The following is a 19,866-nucleotide window of genomic DNA, read 5'->3' on the forward strand; positions in this document are numbered from 1 at the left end:
GTTAAGAACAAATGAACTAAAATCGATGAAGAAAAGGCATAGGATGCCTAGTGGGGATTAATCAAAGGCAAAATAAGAGTGAGGAATTACTGAAACCCAAATGAAGGCCAAACATGGTAGTGGGGCAAGAGGAAAGTAAAAAGAAATAGAGAAACAAACTAGGAGGCAAAGGGTATTTATAGAGGTCTAAATATAGGCATGTACCTATGTAAATATATTTTTATATAATGGTAGGGAAATAGATGTGTGCACTTATATTTATATGTTAGGTAGTAAGGTTGAAGATGCAAAGTGGGCCTCAACTCAATACTCCCCAAATGCAAGAATACTTTGTTCTAAAGCCCAGCATTCTGTGATGCTCACTTTCCCAACACGATGGTGGGAGACAAATTCGGTGTAGAAGCAAATGTGAAGAAAGCTGATGGTGCATGGCTATCAAAAGATATATTGTCTGGGGTCTTAAAGGCTTGAAGATAAACAGACATCTAGCTGAGAAGCAAAAAAGCCCACATGGAAGAAGCAGACCAGCCTGTGTGATCATGAGGTGTACATGTGATCATGTATCAGGCATCAAAGACCCAGAACAAGAAAAAAAAATCATATCTTTGTGAATGAAGAAGAGTGTGCAGTGGAGACCCAAAGCCCATCTATAGACAATTGGACATCCACTTACAGAAAGGTCAAAAGAAAGAGAAGAGCCAGTCAGGGTGCACTACAGCACCGATGAAACAAACACCTTTCCTCTAGTTCTTTAATGCTTCTCCCCCCACTATCATGACCTCCATTCTAGCATACTAATCTGAGTAGACCAAAACATGTACACTGCTACAGATAAGATCTCACAACACAGGGAATCCAGGACCCCTCAGGGCCAATAATGAGAATAGGGATACCAAGAAGGTAATGGAAAAGTGGGAGTAGAAAGGGGAAATCAATCACAAGGATTGACATATAACTCCCTCCCAGTGGGACAAACAGAAAGTGGGTGAAGTGAGACAGCGGACAATGCAAAATATTAAAATAATCATTTATAATTTATCAAGGTTCATGAAAGAGGGAGAGTGGGAGAGGGAGGGGAAAATGAGGAGCTGATATCAAGAGCTCAAGTACAAAGCAAACACTTTGAAAATGATGATGGCAGCATATGTACAAATATACTTGACAATGGATGAATGCATGGATTGTGATAAGAGCCATAAGAGCCCCCAATAAAAGAGAAAGCATTGGTATTATAAAGCGTAATACCTAGATTTGGAGAGCACAATCAACTCCCTGAGCATGGGAGACTTCCTCGAGTTTTTGGAAGATGCCCTGGAAACGTCCCAATGTGTTATCAAAATTCACAAACAGCCTTGGTTTCTCTGGGAGATGTAGAGACCTTCAGCGTCTACAGAACTTCTAGGTTTAACTCAGTACCTTAAAATTCTTGGTGTGCAAAAGCCTTGTGAGGAGACAGCAAGTTTGATTCAAGACAGGACAAACCTGCAGAGAATGAGCGAGAATCAGGAGCCACTGTCATATCCAGCTCTAGGGGACAATTAAGGGCAGGTCCAGAAGGGACTTGGGAGGGTTTTCCTTTTAGCATGTGAATTTTCTTTTCCAAAAGATAATCTAAAACAGAATGAGACAAGGGAAGCTTGTTTCAGATTAAATACATATTTCTACGGGGAATATTTAACTGCATCAAGAAAAGTATATAATAAACACCACATTTGGAGGGGTGCACATTTCAAGGCAGTGTCTGTAACTGTAGGTTGACATTTCCATTAAGTCAATCCTTTCTCATAACAACCGTATAAAATAGGACTGCCCTTGTAGGCTTCTGTGTCTGTAAACCTTCATGGGTGTGGAGAGCATTCTTTCCCCTGCAGAGCCATTGGCGATTTAGAATGACTGACCTTGTGTTTAGCAGCACACTGCATAATGAACCCCACACGCAGGGCTTTCCAAGATATCTAGAACATCCTTATCTACTCTTGGAGTGACTCTCTCAGAAGTCATTCAACATAACTTATGACTATGTAGGCAGAAGGTATACAAATAGACCCCTCCCCTGCTGAGGAAAACCATCCAAGTCCCAACTCTGAAGCTCTTAGACAGGTGCTCCACCTCTGGAATTCCAAGGTACCCCCATTCAAGACTGAACAAATCAAGTCACAATGGAATCTCTATTGAGCTCAATTTTCCTTTTTGGAATTTCAAAAGGTGCTTTGATGGAGAGAAATTGTGTATGAGGGGGCATGAGTGAGAGGCAGTAAATTGTTATGATTTTCATGATCAGGATGTCTGTGTGTTTGCAGGTGTCCTGTGTGAGGTGGAGCTACGGCTTCTGAGGGAGACTTGAGGCAGCCTGAGGCTTCTCTGAGACTCTGTCCTGCAGTCTCTGCATTCATTGCCTGTTTTATAATATACACTGGTCTGCCTAGCCACGGAGAAGGGGCGGCAGTGGGTTTCATGCATTAATAGTGTTGGTAGGACTCTCCAAAGGGCCAATTCACCATCTCCAAAGACAATGGTAAGGACATCCTATAACTTCAAAAGGTCGACCAGAACTTCAAGGACACAGCTTTGTATTTCTTTGAAAAAGATGCACAGTATGGTAGTTACATAATCTGGTGTAAATTTGGGACTTGAGAGGATAAACAGGGAAGGGTTGTGGTCTGTCAATTGGGTCATAGCCAATGAAGCCTCTGTGTGGGCATGGCCTTCTCCTGAGAATTCTGGGAAATCCCATATTCCATCTTGGAGGTGGAAGACACTCTCTCTAATCCCTGGGAGACACCCTACTGACAAGGGAGACTCCCTGTGAGACATCCCTGATTAGAAGCCACATGGACCTACCCCATGCAGCCCGGGGTGCTGGAGAAGCCATGTAGAGACCCGTGTCCGCTGAAAAGCTTACAATGTCAAAGGATCCAAAGACTTTCTGCCCACTGGCCTGAAATCATCTTGCATTCAGGATCATTTTATGTATTACAAGGGTCTGAAGAGGACTTTATACATTGGTATCGGACATATGGGCTAATACTGGACTTATGGGCTTGGACCTGACTGGAGTAAGATGCTTTCTTAATGCACAATTGCCCTTTATATAAAAATATCTCTTATACACAATATGCATGTGTCTATGGATTTGTTTCTCTAGTCTACCCAGGCCAACACACACACAGTGAGGGTAAGTCAGAGTTAACGCAGACAAGAATGTACCCTAGTGGAAGAGGTTAGGCTGCAGGGACCCCTCAGGATCTGCAGAGCACAGGACTCAGACCCAGGTGTAGGTCCAAATGAAGCTTCACTACTGGCTTCCTGTTGTGTCTGGGGATTCTTCTCCTTCTCAGTATCCCTCAGGGAATCGGTGCATCTCCTCACGTCTTTCTAAAACTCTCACCCAATCTCCCTGCGATGATAGGATGGTTTTGAACTTAGCTTCTGTTTCGTTTTCCCCTTGAATCGCCCCAAATTTCCCATATAATTGGTAATTACTACATCTAGAATGATTCTGTTCAAATCATCGGCTTCATCAAAAAGTTTATCCCGTGCTTTGAATACCCCTCCTGTATTCCCTCCTTCCTCGGGACAACAGTCCCTGCTGTGCAAAGGATCTCACTTTATTATCTTTGTATGTGTATGTGTGTGTGTGTATATATATATATATATATATATATATATATATATATATATATATATATATATATATATATATATTTCCAGACAACATACTACATGAACTTATCACCAGTAGCCCAATCCTCGATCAAGTCACCTCTCTCCATTCATCCAATCACAGACTTTCTTCTCTGAGTTCATTCATTTTATTAATTCACAGCTCCTGTCTGTCCTTGTCCACCACAGACTAATTTGAGAGTCAGTTTTTTTTCTCCAAAGGATGTTGAATTTAGCAGTTGTGCATATTGACACAAGATTGGGAAAAGGGAGACAAGACACATTTTATGCTTAGTCTCAACATGCCTCCACACACCTCACCTCGCTCCGTGCCCTATATCCCCTTGCGCATGGGCTATGCACGTCCTATTCTGTACAGGGCACCAACAGGTTCCCTTCAAGTTCTGTGGGTGGCTATGCCTCCACATATTATTGTGATCAGAATATCCTTCTCTAGCGACATGCCCAGGGACTGATTATCTGTCAATTTGCACTGTGACTGCTGCAGTTATAATCACGTATTTCTGAGTCAGACACACACAGGGGGAAAGGCTATGGGAACCCAGACACATACACCCATACAGGTATAGGGCGGGGCTCAGGGGTCACTCAAGCCCACAGATAACAGGGACCCTCGGGGGAGAAATGTAGAGGAGCCTAAGAAGGATTAGTTAAATTAGGTACCTATTTCCTCTACCTGCAGAGAAAATGTCTCTGCCACACACCTCCACATTCTTGTAGCTCAGTGTGTGTATATTCTTGTATGCACTTTGTCTGTGTTTTTGTGTGTGCTAGTACACACGAACTACTCTTTGCCTTAAGATGTTATACTATGTGACAGAACTTGTAGTCTGTTGTGCATTGATTTTATTATTATAATGCTAGTATATTTTAGTGTCTCTTTGGGTTATTTTTTTTTAGTAAATGCATGTGTATTTATTAACCTGAGGGTACTGTATGAAGATTTGTTAGTTCTAGTATATGTGCTGATTTGTTCATAGTAGGCATGTGTATGTTAATATGACTGTTAAAATACAAATGTCATTATGTGAGTTTCCTTCTTGCCTGTGTTCACTCCAACCCATGTGAGCTCTTCATCAAACTTTATGAGCTCACATCTCCTTGAATAAAATAATTTATTGAGTGTTAAGAAATTACTAAACTTGGGGGAATCCATTATAGGCCCATAGTAATATGCACAGCAGAGTATGCTAATCAGTGAAACTTCTTTTTGAAGTGGACAATAAGAAATAGAAGGACATGAACAGGAAATCCTAGAGGTGAACTGGTCAATGCAGAGACATCCTTAACTAAGAAACAGGCCCAGAGGGATGTTTATTTTCTCCTCTCTGCAGCTCTGGTGTTTATGATGGCAATGATAAAGCCTTTGTAAAAGAAATGCATGCTACACTCAAAGAATGCCTAGTTGTAGGTACATGGGTGATGCCAAGAGCCAAGGTGAATGCAGAAGTTTTAAGGTAAATGAGATGGATCAAGGAAAGGGATGACTTATCTTCCATGTTCTTTGCCCAAAGAATGGGGTTCAAGTTCTCTAAATAATGTTAACTGAGGAAAAACAACACAAACTATTGGAGAGGGCTTACTCCTATTCCTTTCAAACAGCTAAAAGAACTCAAGGTTGCTTGTGCCCAATATGGTCCACCTGCCCTTTTTACTCATTCTTTATTAGATACACTTTCCATTGCGGTACTTCCCCCTGCATAATGGAAACAATTGGCTTTTGGAAATGCAAATACTGCCTGCCAGGGAGCGCTGAGACCTTTTAGAAAAAAAGGGCAACCTGTCCAATTGTATCAGAATATGCTTGGACATTGGACCTTTCTTTACTCGGGGACTTGCGATAGCAGCTGCTTTGTAAGGAAAAAACAGTAAAGGAGGGTTAATGATATTATGGAATTTATGGGAGCCCTGCAGGTTGGGCTCCCTTCCCCCTCTGCTATTCCAGCCAATACACATAAGATCACTTTAGATTTAAAAGATTGTTTTTATACCATGCCCTTGGATCCAAATGATTGTAAAAAATTTGCCTTTAGTGTCCCTTCCACCAACTTCAAAAAGCCTATGGAGAGATATCATTGGCTTGTTTTGCCTGAAGGCATGGCCCCAACCCGCTATTATTATGGGGAGGAGGGCATGTTTGGGTTTTTACCCAGGATGCTGATGGAGCATGGGGGCTGCCTGAATGGTTGGTGCAGTTTGCAAAACATGTAGAAGGTAATTTGCCTCAGAGTGCTTCTAGGGGCATGGCACAGAGAGAAGTACTAGGCTTAAGTTTCTGATCCACCACTCTTACATCCTGCTGTCTGGGAAGGTCCGGAAATCAAGATGTGGGTTAATGACTCACGCCCTCCCTGTACAAAGTGAAGGAAATGTTATTTCACCCACTCCGCAGTCTTTTTCCTCATGTAGACTAGAGATTCAAAAGAATAATAAAAGTGTATTGTGGAGATTGTGTCTCACAGACAAGCCCATCGGTATAACATCACAAAAGAGAGATTTATCATTGATTGGTCTGACAACCAGGAAAATACTCAAAAAATACTGCCAAATGGGAAAAGGGGCTGTCTGCAGGACTTTGTTGGTCAGACTCAGGTTTTCCACAAACTCAGTGGTGGAAAATAGGGGCTGCTTTGGGGGACATGAAGCTTATGGGCCCTTCCTCCAGACCACAGGGAAATGTTACTGCCTGTGTACCATCGCCTTATGTACTTTTGCCAGGGAATATTACTATAGATCATGATGATTCTAAGTTTAACAGGTCTTGTAATAACTGCAATTTGTCTAATTGTATTACCTGGTCCCCTGAAGGTATTGTCATCACCATTTTGTATTAAACTTCTTTTGCTATGCTGCCAGTGAATATTACTGGGCCTTGGTGTTCAGAAAGAGGGTTACAGGTATTACAAGAGATTGAAAAAGCATTAACCAGATTTAAGTGTTTTGTAGGCTCGCCTACAACAAGTATTTTAGCTATATTAAGTTTAGTTGCTACTGCTACTACTGCTGCGATTGTACTTTCACAAATCATAGAAACTGCCCACTGTGGAAATGAATTATCCAAAAATGTGACTGTGTTGGGTACACAAGAAGCTATAGACAGGAAGTTTGAACAAAAAGTAAATGCTCTTTATGACACGGTCATATATTTAGGAGACGAGGTGCAGGGGCTTAAGGCCAGGTCTACTCTACAGTGCCATGCTGTACATACATGGATCTGTGTTACACCTAAATAGTATAGTAACAGTCAGTACAGCTGGATTAAAGTGTAGAATCATCTTCAATGTACTTGGCACAATGCTAAGGAGTCTTTAGATTTATTACAACTCCATCAAGAAATATTAGCCATAAAATATGCTAAGTCTCTTTATTTTGATGTTGACAAGGTTGCTGAGGATTGGCTCCAGCATTTTCAAGATTCTTTCCCTTCATTAGGAAATCTCAGAGGCCTACCTCACATGCTTTTTTCTCTAGTCACAGCGGGACTGTGTATATTGTTTATCTTATGCATACACCCTATGATACTGCACAAGGTAATGGTTGAATTATTGGCCTTAGGAACAAAGTTACATGAAGTACACCTGCGTACTTCACCCCCTCACCAAATGGGACTATAAGGCAGAGGCTGGTTAGTCAGACGGGTAAGATCAAGTCTGAGTCTCTCCCAACCTAAGACAGGTCATAGTCTCCTGCAGACTGTGACCGATGACAGGTAAGGGCAATTTCAGGACTTGACAACCTCAAACAGACACAGTGATCTGCTGACGTTTTGAGTAAAGGCGTCTTCAGTAAATAAAAAGGGGGAGATGTTGAAGGCCATTAAGACTCAGCTTTGAAATGGCTGAGAAGTCTCATGACCTGTGTCAGTGTTTGCTGATTTCTTCTGTGACTTTTCGTTTTTAACTTACTGCTAAGAACAAAAAAAAGAACAAGAAAGTATGCAAAGTCTGGGAAGATATGTTAATTTTCTCAGGGATGTCAGGCTTAGCAGAAGACAGAATTGCTATGTGTATCAAATGTGCTTGCTTAACAATGAGATAATAAACCTGGGTTGTTTCTGCATGGATAAAAGGAGTATGTAAATAAACTTGAGGCTTCAGTATTCACTGTTGCCCTCCCAATTCTTTTAGTCTCTCCTTTTTACCCTAATAATCATTCCCCCTCTTTCAGGACTGTTTGACTCTTGAGCTTGCTCCGACAGCCCCTCCTTGATCAAAATTCTTAATCTGAAACTTGAGTAAATTTTAACGCCTTCCATAAAAAACATGGTTGGCTTACAGAAAAAAGACCAAATAAACAAAAACCCTGAATACTGAAAGTATAACAGTCAAGAGATCAATCATTGCATCAGATAAATCTGCTGAACAATGCCTCTTTAGAGTACTGAAAGGAAAAGATATTACCTCGAGGACTGGTTTCACCTGACCAAAGCATGCTACTGTCAATTGATTCATGTGCATTTGAAAGATGAACAAAGGAAGGCTGAAAAAAAAGAATGTATTAGAATTGTAGTTCTGGACAAGAATATCCCACATACCATGGACATGCAAAGGACAAACAAGTCTGTTTTGGAAGAAGTAATGTCAGAGTGCTACTTAGAGGTAAGGATGGTGAGAGTTCATATTATATACTTTGGACATATGTCAGAAAAGATCATTCCTTGAAAAGGATATTTTGTTTGGTAAAGATGAAGGGCAGTGAAAAACATGAATCCCTCTACCAAATGGATTAACAAAGTGACTGCGACAAATGGTTCACCCTCACATCATGGCCCACCAAACCCCAAGAATGATATTCCTGCTCAAATTGGCCAATGCACAGAGAGGACCATAGGGCCATCCCAACCACAAGACACGGCATCCCTCAATGACCCATAGCGCTATGAGGGACAACACTGTGGCACACTGTGGGAAATGTGCTCGATCTGACTCTACCAACTGGGGCAAAACTATAAGGGCATCCAACAGAGCAGCAAGAGGAGCAAAGCAATGAAGTGCCCGGGAAATACAAAAAAATAGACTGAGTGGCCAAGTCATGTTACCACATCAGACTCAACCAACAGTAAAATACTCCTAATAATTAACTAACAAACCTGGAGTGATTTCTAGTCTTTTCTCTTTTTTTCCAGTAGTTGTTTCCTTTTTTTTGTTGTTCTTTTGCTCTGTCTTGTTTCTGTGCTTATTATTGTCTCTGCATGTCTATCTAGATAAGATAGGCAGGATAAACACACCAGAGGGGACAACAATGGGGCTGATGGTTCTGGGGGGGATAAAGGAAACAGGGAAGTGGGGGAAAGGAAGTGGGTGTTAGCCTGGGGTCAAGGGCACAACAAGTGATCTAAAATCGATGTTGAGGAGAGTGTAGGATGCCTGGTAGGGCGTGATCAAGGGCAATGTAATGAGAGGAATTACTGAAAACTGATGAAGGCCAAACATGATAGTGGGACAAGAAGAAAGTAAAAGGAAATAGAGGAAAGAACTAAGAGACGAAGGGCATTTATAGAGTTCTAAATAAAGTCATTTACATATGTACACATATATGATGAAAGGGTAATAGATCTATGTACATATATTTAAATTTTAAGTATTAAAGTAGCAGATAAACATTGGACCTCTACTCCAGTACTCTCTCAATGAAAGAAGACTTTGTTCTAATAACCTGGCATTCCGTGATGCTCAGCTTCCTGACACAATCGATTAAGAAAAAATGGTGCAGAAGCAAATATGGTGCAGAAAGTTGATGCTGCCTGGCTATCAAAAGATATAGTGTCTGGGGTCCTAAAGGCCATCTAGCTGAGAAGCTACAAAGTACACATGGAAGAAGCACACAAACCCATGTGGTCATGAGGTGTCAATAGGATCAGGTATCTGGCATCAGAGACACAGAACAAAAAATCCTATCAATTTGAAAGAGGGTTAGTGTGGAGTGAGACCCAAAGCCCATCTGTAGGCAATTGGACACCCCCTTACAGAAGGGTGTGTTATACAGAAACAAAACCAGGACACTTGTGAATATATATAGATATTTGCATACATGCATCTATTACATATACAATATATAATGATTATATGTAACCATTATATATTATTATATATTTTATATAATGGATAGACATATAAAGCACAAAAGAATATAGCAGCTAATTTGTTCACACAGCTGTACAGAGTGCTCAGTTCAACTCACTTCTGTGAAACATTTAATATACTGGAAGTCCTTCAATTTATGAGAGCCACTGGGGCCAAGTTCAAGGAAGCAGACAGGTGAGTCTTTATGTACAGCAATGCAGTCAGTCTGGACACAGGCAGCAAACAGAAGGGCAGATCATCAACAAAGAGCAAGACGATAGGATCCAACAGTCCCAAGCTCAAGTGATGCATACACCAACAACATGATGAAGCAGTTCTCAAAGGAACCTCAAGCTCTAGCGGCAGGATCCACAGGTTGGCAGTCCAACAGTTAGTGTAGCTCACAAGTTGTGGCAGAGAACAAGCAGGCGCACCCTGATCTGATCAGAAGAGAGCAAGAGAGAGAGGCAGGGTTTGCCTAGCCATTTATCTCTTTGCCCTGCAATCAAACTGCAACATTAATACCATGTTCCTATTGGCCAGGTTAGCACAATAAACCAACATATCAGGATGGGTCACAATGATGACATGAGCCAGTTAGGGTTCAGTATAACACCTATGAAACATACAACTTTTCTCTAGTTCTTTAGTGCTCCCCCCACCCCACTATCATGACCCAAAATCTACTGTATGAAACTGGCTAGACCAGAGAATGCACACGGGTACCAAAAAGAGCTAGAAACACAGGGAATCAAGGGCAGATAAACCCATCAGGACCAATAATCAGAGTAGCAATACCAAGAGAGTAAGGGGTAGGTGAGGGGTGAAGGGGAAAATGAACACAATGATCTACATATAACCCCTTCTCAGGGGGATGGACAACAGAAAAGTGGGTGAAGGGAGACATCAGATAGTATAAGACATGAATAAGCAATAAAAAATTATAAATTATCAAGGCTTCATGTGGGAAGAATAAAATGAGCTGATACAGTGCTCAAGGAGAAAGAAAATGTTTTGAAAATGATGATAGCAACATATGTACAAATGTGCTTAACACAATGAATGTATGCATGGATTATAGTACAAGCTGTACAAGCCCCTAATAATATGAGTTAAAATAAATAAATTAATTTTTAAAAACATGGGTTCATCCTCAATTATGAGGATGGCACAGGAGAGTGTAGTGTTTTGTTCTGTTGTGCAATGGGTCCCGATGAGATGGCACTGACTCAATGACAGCTGACATGACAACAGTCTCAGAAACCACAAATATACACCCAGCACAAACACAAAGACATTAGTGTATTATGTTTACAAAAGATATCATTTCTCTCATTAAAAAAGGGAAGAGGCTTCTGCAGTTAAAAAAAACTGGAACAAACAAGGTGACAACAAAATCACTGAGGCATTTCTACCCCTCATTAGTCCATTGTTTTGGTGAGCTGAAGGCAGTTCTCTAAGGGCCTCACAGCATGCCAGATGGCAGAGTACTTTCAGGAACATGGGCTCTAGCCTAAGGGCAGCACACTCACTAACTGGTGAGCAGCTATTTGTCTTTCTAGGAAACTGTAAATCATGTAGTCCTGTACATTGAGGGTTCAGCTGGAAGTTCAGAGGATCCAGCAGAGCAAGGGACTGACAATAATTACTCACTGGATTGCAGGATGCTTAGAAGGTCCATAATCAATTGAATCAAAATAAAATTTCATGAGAAACTTCCAGCCTAACTGTAAGATAGATGAAAACTAAAAATTCTGGAGCTAGAGTATTCGCATAAGATTAATAAGCACTTTTTTACTGTTTTGTTGCTTAAGTTCAACTTACTGGGTTCCAACATAACAATAGTTTTAAGAGAGCACTTAGTAACACTTTCTATGAGACAAGAAATAACCTGAGAACAATGTCAGATGATGATACTTTAAGAAAACTGTAGACCAGTGTTGATAATGGATCTGAATGAAAATGTTATTTTTAAAATAGGAAACTGATTCAGATAATATATTAAAATAAGTATGTATCAAGATTAATTCTAATTCATGCCAGAATTGATTTAACACAAGAAAATAAACACTCAACTATGCATAGTGATGGGGAAAAAAGTCAATTATCTAAATAGACACAGAATGAATAATAAACAAAGTAAAAAACTTTTTATATTAAAAACAAAACAACTACAAATCTAACATGAAATAGGTCAAACCCAATATGCTAATATACATTCTTAAAAAAAAACATTGCAAATGTCACATGTAAGAGAAAGAGAAAAAAGTTCACCCCATCACAGAACCAGGATAAACATATATGTCCATTTTCACCACTCATATTAAAAATTATACTAGCAAAAAAAATTATACTAGCTAGATTGATCAGAAAAAAAGAATTAACAAAAAGAAGAAAAATGGCTTCCAAAAAGAAGAAATGAAAATTCCTTATTCATCATAAATTGAAGATGTCATATAAAATTTGCCAATTGAAAGCAAACAAGCGGCCATCTAGCTCGGAAGCAACAAAGCCCACAGAGAAGAAGCACACAGCCTAGGGTTAAGTGCAGAGGGCTTAAGTGGAGAGCAAATGCTTTGAGAATGATTGGGGCAGGGAATGTGCAGATGTGCTTTATACAATTGATGTATGTATATGTATGGATTGTGATAAGAGTTATATGAGCCCCTAATAAAATGTAAAAAAACAAAAGAGGAGGAAAAAAAAAGAAAATGATTAGGGCAAATAATGTAAAGATGTGCTTTATACAATTGATGTATGTATATGTATGGATTGTGATAAGAGTTGTATGAGCCCCTAATTAAAAAAAGATAAGATAAAATAATAATAATAATTTATAAACTATTAAGGGTTCATGGGGGAGGGGAGAATGCGGTGGGAAGGGGAGGGATAAAAAGGAAAATGAGCTGATTCCAGGAACCCAAGTGGAAGGAGAATTTTGAGAATGATGAAGGCAACGAATGTATAAGGGTGCTTTACTCAACTGATGTATTTATGGATTGTGATAAGAGTTGTATGAGCCCCTATATAAAGATTTAAATTTTTAAAAAGTTGCCAAATAGGTCATAGATATTATAGCTAGTAAATGTAAAAATGTTGTAGGCAACATTTCAACACACAAAAATACTTGGTACTTAAATCCCTAATGATTAACTGCTAATCTCCAACTCCCAAACCATTAACCCTCACATATTACGATGCTGACCATCTTTCAAACACACCTATACCCTTCTAAAACACAAGAGGAGGAGGAGGTGATGCTGTTTTCCAGAGAGCAGAGAGAGCTGGCCAGCCTGCCAGCAGGGCTAAAATGGGAAGAAGCAGTACTAGGAGATTTATATATGCACTTGTCAGGTAGCACACATTTTGCCTGAACAAAACTACTGGTCAACCTCCTTACTGGTTATCCTAAAGGATACTACAAAAATGTGAGTATGGTACACACACATGCACTTATGTACACACTAAAATCACGTAAATAAAATAATGAAATTGAAAATAGATTTTTGTGTATGTGAAACATTTTGAAACAATGATAAGATCTATGAAAATAAAATGGAATCCAACTCAACTAATCAAGTTTTTGAGAACAGGAGGGAGAGCCTGGGGACCCCAGGGTGGGCGAGCGCTGACAGCGGGCCAGGGATCCAACCGGCATGCTGACACGCAAGTGCACAATGTGAGCATCTCCTACCCGTTTTCCTAATAGGACCTCCTAGTTGACCACCTAGGTAGTGTTGAGAAAAATAAGTAAGTCCCCACTCAGTGGCTGGCCTACCCACCTTGTCCGGCAGGTGGCAGCCTGAGGTTCAAGGCTAGGGGCCATCAGGGAGTGTGGAGGCAGCTCCAATCTCTACCTCTCTCCTCTTTCCTCTGCTGTCCTCCCTCCTCTCTCCTCTACCCCTGCCCCTCACCCCTCCTCCCCCATCTTACAAGGAAGATTAGATCAAATCATCCCGACAGTGAATGATTAAAAAGTGACATCACTATGAACACTTGGCCACCACAAGCCAGTTATCCCTGTGGTAACTTTTCCAACACTTCCTACTGAAAACCCAAAAGGTCATAGTGATCTAGAGGTCCTGCTTTCATGGTCTGTATTCCTACTGAAAATCAAGATCCAGTGAGCGTTAACAATTTCTGTTACAGGAGAGGTTTCTGTCCTCCCTCAGCTCGCCTTAGGACACCTACATTACCTTTACCAGGTGTACCGTCCCAGTCAAACAACCCACCTGACCCTGCTAAATCCCTGTCTTCTCCAGGGAGGGACCCCAAGGAGGCTGCAGCTAAGGCTCAGAGGGAGCACAGCAAGAAATGCCAGTGCAGCGGCAAGGAGACGTACTGTGTGTTATGTGCACAAGGTGCTCCACTAGATCCACTCGGACTCCAGCATCTCGTTCAGGGCCATGAGTGCTGTGCACTCGTTGATCAAAGACACCTTTGGGCACATTGCCTACCAGGCATCTCAATTGGCACATTCCAAACTGCTCCACCATCACAGCCTGGGACATCCTGGCGACCATGTGCCTGCTGGTCCCTGGACAGCTGGCAGAGGCGCCTTGGCCGAGGATCCCAGGGCCAACGTCCAATACACCAGCCCCAAATAAATTGTCCTTCAGCCTCACAACGTTCAAAAGCCAAGGGCCCATTTCAGGGTCACTTCCAGTTGCATCCCCCAAATAGTGGTTGAACACCTTAGCACTACCTTGTTTTTGGTTCCTTTGTTTCAGTTTGGTTTTTGATTTTTCTGTGCATAGTTTAGTTAGATTGCTTTTATGATGGAGATCCTCTTTCTTTTCTTTTTAATACTTTTTGGGGTACTTAATCCACATATCCCACATAATCCCACAATTCCATAATTCAGCCATCTTAAGCATTCCAGTCATTACCACAATCGATTTCACATTGTCTATTTTCCCACTATGATTAAATCGCCTTTAAAAAGACTTGTTAGTCACCTTCAGTTCTAGTCTACAGTCCCATCGATCCTTCATTCTTACTCCCCAAGTCCCCTCACCCTCCCCATCTCCACCAGCCACCCACCGCGACCCCACCCAGACATCCCTGCAAACCCTGGCATATTATTTCATCTCTAGGCATTCACTCCTTCTGTGCTTCACAAACTGAACCCAACAGAAACAATAAAGAATAGAAAGGAAATGAAATTGGAATGATTTTAAAAACCTTAGTAATATATAGACAGAAATAAAACCAAGGAGTAAGAAGAAAGGGCCACCATCAATATTTTTAGAGCCAGGGAACACGTTTCTGTCACGGACCAGCAAGAGATCTTGCGCCTAGAAAAGACTCTGGTCGGGTCCAGAGGGAGGTCAGCAGAACAAGACCCCGGGACTCACCTTTGAGCTGAGGAGGTGCAAGGAGTCTCCAGAGGAGGCTCCGCTGTGTGGAAGGAAACAAGGGAGAAGGGTTAGGAGACCCGTAAAGAGAGAATCAGGGAACCCGGAAGGCCCAAACCCCAGCCAGGATCCCCTTTCTCCAACAGGGACTCCCACCATGAAACCCAACCAATCCGAAAGCGGGGAAATAGGATCTGCCTCAGGGATACCTGCCCACCTCTCACCAAGAGAAGCGCTGGCAGGGTTCCTGGGGGAGAGAAAGGGTGCTTGCACCCTAGTCAGCTGGACTAAAATGTCCTCCGCCCACACATATGTCCCGGAGCCCAGAGCCTCCCACCTGGGAGCGCTGGCAACAGGGTGCTCAGGCTGTGGGCGCTTCTCTGGCACCTCGAGCAGAGCATGGGACAGCAGCATCTTTGCTGGGAGCATGGCATTTCTGGCTAAGACACTGCCACTTCTGGCCCTTTCTGGGCGTGACCCGGAGGGGGAGGAGCTAGCGGGGTCAGGGAGGAGTAGGGTCTCTGCCTTCGCTCCTCTCAAGGCAGCTCTTGTCCCGCCCATTTCTGCTGAGGCACCAACACAGGTGCCTGGTGAGGGTGGGCGGGGCCTGGTGGGCCTGGTGCGGGGCTCGGGGAGGAGCCAGGGAGAGGTGGTCCGCGCCAAAGGACCCACAGCTGCTGCTGAGACTCAGATAACAATGGCGGAGGCTCCAGTACTTTTCCCCATAGCAGAGAGCGTGTATGGGTGACATGGGTGAAATAGAACAATGTACGTTGGGGGTGGAAGCCGGTGATCAGATTCCCCGGATGTGCATCCTCTTAACTAACTCCAAACACCCAACCATCCAATCCTGCCAAGGTGTTAATGGGTTTGAAGCAAGAACTTAGGGTCCTTGCTTAAACTTTACAGTGATGGTGCATTCTTTGACCTAAAGCACTGTCGTGTATGACTGATTTTTGGGAAAAGAGAAGTACATACTGACATGCACGTCTAGGTAAGTTATATGTCAGTTTAACAAAATTTAAAAATAGACCTTCAGCAGGAGCAGTGAAAAGGGAATGGAGGAACGTGGATGGGAGAATGGTTGTTAAACTTGCCTGTCCTTAGAGCTGGAATTTGTACAATCTTCTTGTTTGATTTCACTGGGAAACTTGGGGAAAGTTAAAAATAAGAGTTATGTTCTTCTATGATACTTATAATGATTCATGCACTCTGCTAAATTAATGTATCACTCACTCAAGTTTCTATTGGTCCAAGAGGTCTTTATGGACAGTGGGAAGACTTTTCCAAGTTGAGTGATCTGAAATTTAAATTTGCTTCCTGCAGGTAACTCTTTGCTGCCGAGACTCTCAGCATAAGTGTTTTTGGGAAAGATCAAAGTGAACTATTGCCCCATTAACTTGCATCCATAAAGATTGTGCTTCTTTCCTGCCTGTTATACTTGGGAATTCCTTTATGAAAGTTCACGTCAGATTCCAAAGTTCCTGGCTGAAAATAGAGAAAGGAGATTTGTAGCACTCGGTTACATTTCCCAATATGGTCAGATAGTTCCCCAGATTGTACAGAAAACTGTCACCTGACTTTAACAGGAATCCACTATTGTCACTTATCAGCCAATATTTTCTGAATTAAACTGATTTATGTTCCCAGTTCTGCTGCAGCCACCTTATCCTTAGATCTGGGGAAACTTAGCCTAGGTTTTGCAAATAAAGGGTGACTTCTCTGGAAATACTTGCTGTGTTATACTGGGTAGACTAGAGAAACAAGTTCAGGGTCATTCAAATATGTGTAAGAAAGAGATTTACATCAATGGCTACTAGATAACAAGAAAACATTTCATCCCAGTCCAGATCAACTCTAAAAGTCCAATATTAGCCCATATATTTCATAGTAGTCCATAATTTCCTCTTCAGACTCACACAGCACATGAAATGATGACGAATGCAGGAAGACCACAGGCCAGTGGGTGGAAAGTCTTGTGTATCCAATGGTGGTAGAAGCATTTAGGGTTGGCATGGGTGTCCGTGTGGCTCTACCAGCTCTCCAAATGACTCAAGAACAGGAAGGTGAAGCAGAAAGAGAGGGTAGCCCAGCTCCAGGGAAGAAGAGTAGAAATTCCCAGAATCTACATGAGAACATCATGCCCACCAGGAGGCATCATCAGGTTGTGATCTGATTGACAGGCTAACATCTATCCCTAGACTTATTTCCCAAGTTGAAATGAAACTATGTAGCTACTACACTTTCTTTCAGGTGAGGTTTCCCGTTTCTGTGGATAAATCATTAATTTCCCTTTCCCTAACCTCCACCATAAAAACCTCATTGTAATTGAGTTAATGCAGACTCACATAGATACTATAGTACAGGGGAGAAATACCCTGGCGAGTTTCCAAGAATGAAAATCTTTGCTGGAGTAGAACGCTCATTTGTTCTCCTGTGGTGTTATAGGTGGTTCCAATCTGCTAGTCTTAAAGTTAGCAGCCCAACTTATACCCTCTTCACAAACAGGGTTTGTTCATTCATTGTAGAGCCACCCACAATAGTATGCAACTAGATTCCAAATGGTTCCCTTGGTTATACAATCCACTTCCGATTGGGTTGGCCCACCAAATATTAGTGATTGATCAGCAGAACGAGATGTGCACAGTCACCACTACCAAGTGCTCCAAAAGGAATCCCATTAGAAAGTCCTGGAAAGAGTGGGAGAAAATGGGGACACAAACTCAGACTCACAAAAGAGACCCTCAAGGAAATGGCCTTTGGTCACTTTCATGTCCAGAACTGAACTCACCCCCTGCTAGGCTAACCAGTCATGTAAATAAGATCAAGGACAGGATTTAGCTGATGGGGAAGATTGTAAACAGGAGAGTCTTGGACAAAGTGGATAGTGTGTTGTTGTTGTTGGTTGCACTCAAGTAGGTTCCAGCTCACAGAGAACCTAGGTACAATCGGATGAAACACTCTCAAGTCCTGCTCCATCTCAGGGTGGATTTTATGTTTGAGCCCATTGCTGAAGCCAATAATCCAGTCCCTCACAAGGGCCTTCCTCTTTTCAATTGCCCTTTTACTTTACCAGGCATGATATCATTTTCCCAGGATGGATCTCTCCTGATAACATATTCAAAGTATATGAGACAACATGTCACCATCCTCATTTCTGCGGATCATTAGCATGTGTGGTCAATGCTATTGTTAGTCTTGTTAATTCCTGTACAAATCTGCATGAAACAATGGAGGACTATATGAATTGTGATAAGAGGTGTAAGGGTCCCCAATAAAATATTTAATAAAAAAAAATAAAATTCCATGAGACACTTCTAGCCTAATTGTAAGACTTTTAAAGGTGCAGATTCTGGAAGTTATGAATAAATACCATTTTATTGTATTGTTATTTAAGTTCAAGTTATTTGGAAACTGAGTCAGACAACATATTAAATGTTGTCTGATTCAGTTCCTAATATTAAAAAAAAACACTTTTTCATGTAGCTCCATTATCAATATTGGTCTACAGTTTTCTTGAAGTATTATCTGACACTGGTATCAGATTACTGGATTCATAGAATGTGTTATTAATTGTTGTCTCTCAACCATTGTTATGTTTGTACCCAATTAACTTGAACTTAAATAACAAAACAGTAAAATGCCATGTTGTTAGAACAAAGTGTTCTGGTGTTGAGGGGGGGCTGGAGCAGAAGCCCAAAGTCCATCCACTTCCTCAATGTATGGCCATACAATTATATGTACATAAGTCCATACCTCTATTTTATGAATTAATATATTTATATATGTACACCCTTATGTTTATACCTCTATCCATACCTTTGCTTCCTAGATCTTTTCTCTATTTCATTTTACATTCCCACTGTCCTACCATCACACTCACGCCTTTTCTGCCTCTTAGTAATGCCTCTCACCTAAATTGCTATTGCTCCAACACCCCCAGAATCTCTAAGTCCTCCTCATTATTGATTTAATTCCCTAATTGTTCCTCTACCTATGGAATTGTTTGATAACCACTCCCTCTTCCCACCCCCCTTTCCCCAAGGCCCTCCAGAACCATTGCCTATATGGGTAGGCAAAACAACAAAAGCCGAAACAAAACAAAAAGAATAGATTTAATTTAAACGGGTTAAAAAATTGCAAAAAAAAAGAAAAACCCAAACCTAAAAACATACACATTCCCAGGTCTGTCCGCTGACCTTTATGACTCTCACCGCCGGTCCTGGGGGGTTTGGGGAACTTCCCCTCCTAGCCTGAAGTCTACTTTTGTGGCTCCTCAGGGGCTTTATGGCTCGGCTTTGCTCCCATTGCTGACCTGTTCTGTTCCCTTATTGGTCCACCCCACTGTGGAGGGAGGTGGGGGTCAGACCAGGCTCACTCCACACCATGTACCCCCAGCATGGTCCTCTGACAATGTACTCTCCAGCAAGTGGACATCATTTCTCAAGCTGATGTTGGCCTTACTGTCTTCTCTGTGTGCCGGGGCAGATTTTTGCAAATAATGGTGATAAAAAATTACCATTCATTGTTAATCCCATTCATTCTATTTAACTCCAAATAAGACACACATAATTAAGGATACAAAATTAAGCTAAACAATCTTTATAAATAATTAATTTGCTTTCATTGGTAATTATGCCCTGTGGTGAAGGTGTAGTACCCTCTTAGTATTCATAAATTACAAACATGAAAAAATGTAAGCAGTCTACACTGAAAGGAGAAAGAGAGAGAGAGAGAGAGAGAGAGAGAGAGAGAGAGAGAAT

This window comes from Tenrec ecaudatus, chromosome 3 (assembly GCF_050624435.1).
Source record: "Tenrec ecaudatus isolate mTenEca1 chromosome 3, mTenEca1.hap1, whole genome shotgun sequence".
NCBI classification, from domain to species: domain Eukaryota; kingdom Metazoa; phylum Chordata; class Mammalia; order Afrosoricida; family Tenrecidae; genus Tenrec; species Tenrec ecaudatus.